This window comes from Carettochelys insculpta, chromosome 21, assembly GCF_033958435.1.
Source record: "Carettochelys insculpta isolate YL-2023 chromosome 21, ASM3395843v1, whole genome shotgun sequence".
NCBI lineage: Eukaryota > Metazoa > Chordata > Testudines > Carettochelyidae > Carettochelys > Carettochelys insculpta.
Window position 1 is genome coordinate 23,915 of NC_134157.1, and position 6,781 is coordinate 30,695.

General features: G+C 54.9%; 1 pseudogene; it reads right to left on the bottom strand.

Annotated features, from left to right (window-relative positions):
• Window positions 1-5,590: 5,590 nt before the first annotated feature.
• On the bottom strand, window positions 5,591-5,790 carry LOC142024150 (small nucleolar RNA U3; annotated as a pseudogene).
• Window positions 5,791-6,781: the final 991 nt, after the last annotated feature.

A 6,781-nucleotide genomic window follows, 5' to 3' on the forward strand; every position in this document is an offset into this window, starting at 1 on the left:
ATCGACGAGGAGCCCTGAGACAGGAGAGCAGCTCCCCCACCCTAGAGATTGGTGTCTGGTATTTGCCATAGTTCAAATCTCAGTGGGACCTGGTGGTGCTCTACTGTAAATCTCGTCTTCTCCAAGGGCTGGGCTATTTTGTCCCCAGCGGTACCTGAGTGAGGTCTTTTTCCTCCTGCTGCATGAATGAGGCCCACTGGAGCCAGGTCTTGGGTTGGGCTGGCTCGTCAACCTGGGTGCAAAAGGTTGGGGCCCCAGAACTCAGCAGCGTGTGTAGAGATAGATGTGGTCTGAGGTTGTGTTTCTCGTGGCTTCTCCTGATGCCCTCACAACTGGTCCTGGAGCTGCCAGGCTATTCCTATTGCACACATGGTGCTTAAAGGAAGGAGCATCAAGATGAGGCTAAAAATTCAGGGGACAGAAGGGGAGAGGAGGAGTCCCAGGCTGGAGCCCAGCTCACCTGTCCTCCTCTGGGCACCTGGAGGTGGGGCAGCTGGTACTGACACCTCAAGGGGAAGGCTTAAAAGCCACAGAGGGCAGTGCAAGAGGAGAGGAGGACCATGACTACATGTGGCCTGAGAATCTTCATAATGTCTCTGAGCCAGGCTGCTCCCCACCACCAACCCCTCACTAACGACACCCCAAAGCAGCGTGTGGTCTGCAACTAGCGTCATAAGGTGGGAGGAAATCAGCCAATCCCTCAGTGGGGTCTCATAACTGTGGGGCTCATTTCAACTGTGGGGCAGGAGATGTGTCCTGAACAGGCTTCTCCCCCCACTGGAGACAAGCACAAAACAAGCCAGAGCTTGCACAGGGTTAGGCACAGTTACATGGAGACCTGCCCCAGGCCCTGTGTCTGGTTCTGCAGATCTGTCTATTGTGTTGGGGCAGAGAGGAGATTGTGACATTCATTCCCCCTTGGGCAAGTGTCTGTCCCTTTCCCAGCTGTGTACTGCACAGCTCAGGAGCTGGGAGAGACCAGAGCCCCTGAGCCAGCCTTGGGAACAGGCCCTTCCCTTAGAGGCAGCTGCCCTATCACTGGCTGCAGCTGAACCAGGGCTGCCAACTCCTTGCCAGGGCATTACACAGGTGAGTGTCACACTGTTGGGCTGACATAGGAGACAGGCTGGGCCGAGGAGCAGCCAGAGCAGTGACCAACCCCCACAGTCAGCATTTCCCCCAGGCACAGACTCCCCTGACCTCTTCCACACACTGGTCACAGACAGCCCCTGGGCAGTGTCTCAGGGTGTGCTGCTGTATTGTCCTGGATACAGGATGTGGCTAAAACAGAGCCCTCGCTGTGAACAGGATTTGAACCTGCGCAGGGAAACCTTCTTGAATTTCAAGCCCAACAGCTTAACCACTCAGCCACAAGACCATCTCTGCCCCCAGGCCAGAGACACGGGTGAATGCTCAGTGGGCCGAGGCTGGTCAGGAACACTGCCAGACAGCTGGCGGGGTTTGCTGCCCTCCCCTTTCCTCAGCCCCGGCCCCGGCAGTGTCCCTGGAAGCTGTGTGCTTGGGCGGCTGCTCAGGAGACATGCAGGTGCTGCCTGGCTAATTAACAGAGTCCCACAGGCAGCAGCTGGTGCTTCTCTTAGAGGTGCACATCTGCCCAGGCCTTGGTGCACAGAGCAAAATGTATTCTACATCCCCAGGGAACATTCGAGGGAACTGTGGCCCTGGGGCAGCAGATGGTGGGGAAGGGGGATCATTCTGCCCCCGTGAAAGTTCCATGGGGCAATCCATGGCCAATGACCACAGCCCTGTATCCCCCAGACCCCCCTTCAACCCATCTGAGGTGTGTCAGGAGCCCAGCCAGGGGATGCAGACGAGGGCCCCTCCTGGAGTGAGACGGAGTTTAAGGACTTCTGACACTCTGGGGAATGAGGAGCTGCTGCTCCACATGACTGGCTGGTGCCAGGATGCTGCAGTCTTCAGCCACCTGTTCTCTGGCCTGAGCTCCGAGGGTCACCCCACCTGAACAGCTGAACTACTGGGGAGAAAAGTGAAGGAACTGTGGCAGGCCAACTGCCAGGCCCAGGATGAGGCCAGCCACTCGAGGGGCAGTGGCCGCTACCTGCCCCACTTCCAGGAGCTCAATTGCCGCCTGGTACCCAAGGAGGCAGCACTGACCACCCACGTCCTACACACCACCAGGTCAGATGGCGCTTGCCAGGGGGTGTCAGGAGGTGTCAGGACCAGTAGCAGGCAGCAGCTCCCACCCAACAGGCACAGGAACAGAAACCCAGAGCCATGACAGGGGTTCCAGCAATGGGACCTTCATCATCTCTGTGTCCTGAGAGGTCTCCATCTGGGCCCCCTCCACCTGGGCCTCCCTTCAGTTCCTCTACGGACACCAAGGTAGGTTTCGTGCATGTTGGACGCCTGGCACAAGGGGAGGGGAGGCCAGCAGTGGCCCACTCACACAGCCACCAGCTCCAGTCTGGATGCACCCCACATGGCTGTGCTCCCTCAGCCTCAATGGGGGCCTCATGCAACACTCAGCACCTGCCCCTGTGGACAGCACCACAGGCTGCATGCCCAGGGAGGGAGGCTGAGCTACACTGCGTATGTCCCACCTATGCAGGGACCCCCCAGCCACACAGATCCCTCAGGGACCCCAGGCCAGAAGGGGGGACAAGGTGGAGGGGGGCACACAGCCCCCAGGGCCAAGTAATGGTACTGATGGCCTTTCCCTGGGTCCCCTTCTGTCTCCAGAGCTGCACCGTCCAGGGGCCAGACAAGGCCTGTACACAAGCCAGGAAGGCCCACACCAGAGGGCGAGGGGGCTGGAACTGCACCCCTAAGAACGCCCACATGGGGCCAGAGCTGGGGCATGTGCTGGTGCCACTGTGGGGAGGAGGAAGCTGCTGCTGTCACTGCTCACACCACCCCCCTGCAGGACATGGCTGCTGTCATGCAGGAGAGGCTGGTGATGGAGCAGGAGGCCTGGGATTGGGTGGCAGGCAGCCTGGACACCCTCACACAGGCTGTGACCACGTGCCTGGCTCAGCCTCCCACCCCATCACCAGTCCCTCCCACAGCCCCTGCAGCTCCTCCCTCCACATGTCCCTCACAGTGTCCCACAGATCCCCCCACACCTCCACCCACAGTCACTGACATTGCTGCCCTGCTCCCACCCATCCTTCCCCCATCCCCTCCCTCCCTTCCTGTAGCCCCCAGTGAGCCCAAGCCTGAGCCCACTGGACCCCTCCCTTGTCCCTACCTCCTGATGGTCCCAGCTCCATCCCAGCCCTTGTGAGAATATGGACTGTGGCCTCCCACCTGCTCCCCAGAGCCCTTTCTGAGTTCGGTTACCCCAACCCCCTCTGCAAGACCTCCTCTAAGTTCCATTGCCCCCACTGCCCACCCCAGGACGCCAATTGTCTATAGTCCCCTATCCCTCTTGTCAATCGTTTACAGTTCTGTTTATGCAGCTTGGAATCCATTGCCAGAGTTTCATGAAATACTTTCTTTAGCAACACTCCCATGTCCCTGGTGTCTATTGGGAGGCCAGGAGGGTATGGGAGTGTGGGAGGGGGTTGATAGTGAGAGGTGGGTGCGTGGGAAGGGAGTTGTGGTGGTGGCTGTATGTTGAGGGGTCACATGGGCCCCCGGACAAGGGCCTCCCAGAGGAACTTCCTGACCTGCACCCTGACCCTCTGTGCCTGACAGCATGGGAAAGCAGCCAGGTGCTTGGAGCCATGGCCAGACTCAAAACCCACCCCTGCATGAACGGCTCTTGCTTTACCTCCACAGTGTTGTGGAGGGAGCAGCATGCACCAACCACATCTGGTAGATTGCGCGGGATGACCTCCAGTATCCTGAGGGGGCCCTGAAAGTACCCTTCAGCCACCTAATATTGCAAGCCCAGTTTAGGAACTAAATAAAAACATCCAGGCTGGGCTCAGTGTGTCCCATGTAGGGTGGCATCAGCCACTCATGCAAGTGGTAAATGGCATTGGGCATTACATAGCGGGGCTGGTGGTGTCCCCATTTGGTAGCTCCCAGGTTGGGATGGATGTCTTCTTCTGCATGCTGCAGTAGAGCCATGAGTTGCAAAAGATACGGGCATTGTGGGCTCACCCAGACAAACCCACACAGAATGCCATAAATCGTCCCTTGGTGTCCACGCGGGTCTGGAGTACCCACAAAATGGTGCCCCTTGCAATTTATAAAGATGCCTGCGCTGCACTCTGGGGCCTGGATAGCAATGTGGGTCCCATCCAGAGCCCTGAAGCAGTAGGGGAAGTCCAGCTTCTCAGTCCCATTAGGGTGACTTGCAGATCCCAGACATGGAGAACCCAGTAAAGTAGGTTGTTTTCGATTGCCCAGAAGACCTGCATGGTGTGTGGGGAGAACATGTCCATGTGTGCGTGGTGGGGTGCTCCATGCATCCCCCTCCCCTCCCCCCAACTGGTCCCAGCCACCTCCACACTGTCCCTCTCCCCTGTCTCTGAGGGTCCCGCTTGCGTGGTAGCCCTCCTCCCCGTGGTGGGGACGTACCCCAAGCATGCCCTACCTTCAGCAGAACAGCCGCAATGGTGGCCCTGCCCACCCCCAATTGGTGGTCGAATGACTGGTGGCTGTCCAGGGCAGTGAGCCTCCACATAGCAATGGCTACCCTCTTGTGCAAGGGGATTGTGGGCTGCACCTGTGTGTCATGGTGCTGGGGGGCAGGCGAGGGCCAATGACTTAGCTCCAGCAATAGCCACTTTGTCATACTGAAGTTGAGGAGCCAGCCGGTGTCGTTCCAGTCCCCCAGAACCAGCCTGTCCCATCACTTGCTGCTGGAGGGCTCATCCCATAGGCCTGGACAACCCAGGGGAGGGAGAACAAGCATCGCCCCAGGGCAGTGGCCTGTGCCAGGGCAGCCATTAGGCTAGACCCCTGTAGCTGCTGGAGGGCAGCAGCTAGGAGCAGTGCCTACAGGCTGACCATGGCCTGGATGGGTCGGGCATCAGGGAGTCTCTGGGGTCCATTGTGTGCCACCAAGTGGTTTCTACATGTGGTTGAGTTCTTGGTGCTCTGGGTACAAGCCAGCCCTTGCCGTGTGCAGAATGAGTGTGTTTTGGAGGAGCCCTTTAAAGGAGCACCAGGATGCAGCCCCTAGAAGGGCTTATCTGCCTTGCTAGCGCAGCCACGGCATTTTCTGGCCCTTTTCTCCCAAAAGAGCACCCTGTGACATGTGGCTGCTTCCTTGCAAACCAAGAGCCTGGTCTTTTCCAAGAGCGGCTCACAATCTCCTTTCACTTGGGGCGTGTGGACCCTCGCTTTCGAAAGCTGATCTGTCAGAAGGTGGCTTTGGAAAGTTTGCCTTTTGAAATCACACTGTGGTGTAGACTCAGCCAGCCATGGAGAAAAGGGTAGAAAAACAGAACCAGGTCCCCATGTGAAGATTGCAGCACATTGTAACAAAGGAAATGTGTGTGTATGTCAAAAAAGGATAAAATTCTTTTAATAACCAAGAAACAGAAACTTTTAAACACCATTTTCACTCTCTGTGCTCCTGAACAGTTCATGTAAAAGCAGCTAAAACAATACTCCACACTCTAAAAACTCCATTTAAAGTTCATAATAAGAGCCAACCACTCACACTAGTTTCTTTTCTTCTTGTTTCCAAAAAAAAACAAGAACAATCATCAAGAATTAACAGCAGCACTGCTTGCTTATTTCATGCTTAGAAAAGAACTTTTTAATTCATCATCATGATTAGCAAAACCAAAGACACACACATGCACTACTCTAGCTACACACTACAGAAACAATTTCTAAAAGGACAGTCTTAACCACATGCTCCTCAGCTGCACACCCAGGAGAACAGGCACAAGCTTCCTGCCCATGGGGAACATTTTCAAACAGCTGCTTCCACCCTCCTCGAACTAAGGGACAAAAGTCTAAAACCAACCACCCCTTTCGCTGAAGCCCAATTCACCCGCTTTGGGACGCAATGTATCAGAGGTGGTTATATGTGGCTGTTTGCAGACACACCTCTCCTGATTAGCATACAGGGCCCTTTGGAGTCAATCAAACCCTCTCACTTTTACTTCCCCAATCTGCCACTTTTCTTACAGGCTCTCATGTGACAGGTATCAGGCACAGAGGACTCTGACAGGTTAGTTCCTTCTTGCCAGCTGTGCAGGTGATGTAAAAGGAAAGTAGAGAGGCACTGAAATCAACAGGCACCAATTGAAATGAAAACAAAAAAGCAGTCAAGTAGCACTTTAAAGACTAACAAAAGAATTTATGAGGTGAGCTTTGGTGGGACAAACCCACTTCTTCAGACCAGAGCCAGCCCAGAACAAACTCAATATTTTAGACACAGAGAACCAAAAACAGCAATCAAGGTTGACAAATCGGAAAAAAATTATCAAGGTGAGTAAATCAGAGAGCAGAGGGGCAGGCCGGGGGGTGGGGGGCGGTGGGGAGGAGTCAAGAATTAGATTAATCCAAGTATGCAAAAGAGCCCCTATAATGTCCCAGAACATTCACATCCTGGTTGAAACCAAGTGTTACTGTGTGGAATTAGAATATGAAAGAGAGTTCAGCAGTTTCTCTTTCCAAAGCAGACTGAAAATTCTTCTTCAATAAGACGCAAACTCTTCACTCATTAACAAAATGGCCCACTCCATTAAAATGTAGACTAACTGGTTTGTGGATCAGGAGTGTTTTGATGTCTGTTTTTTGCCCATTAACTCTTTGTCGCAGAGAGTTTGAAGTCTGTCCAATATACAAAGCACCCGGGCATTGTTGGTACATGATGGCATAAATGATGTTA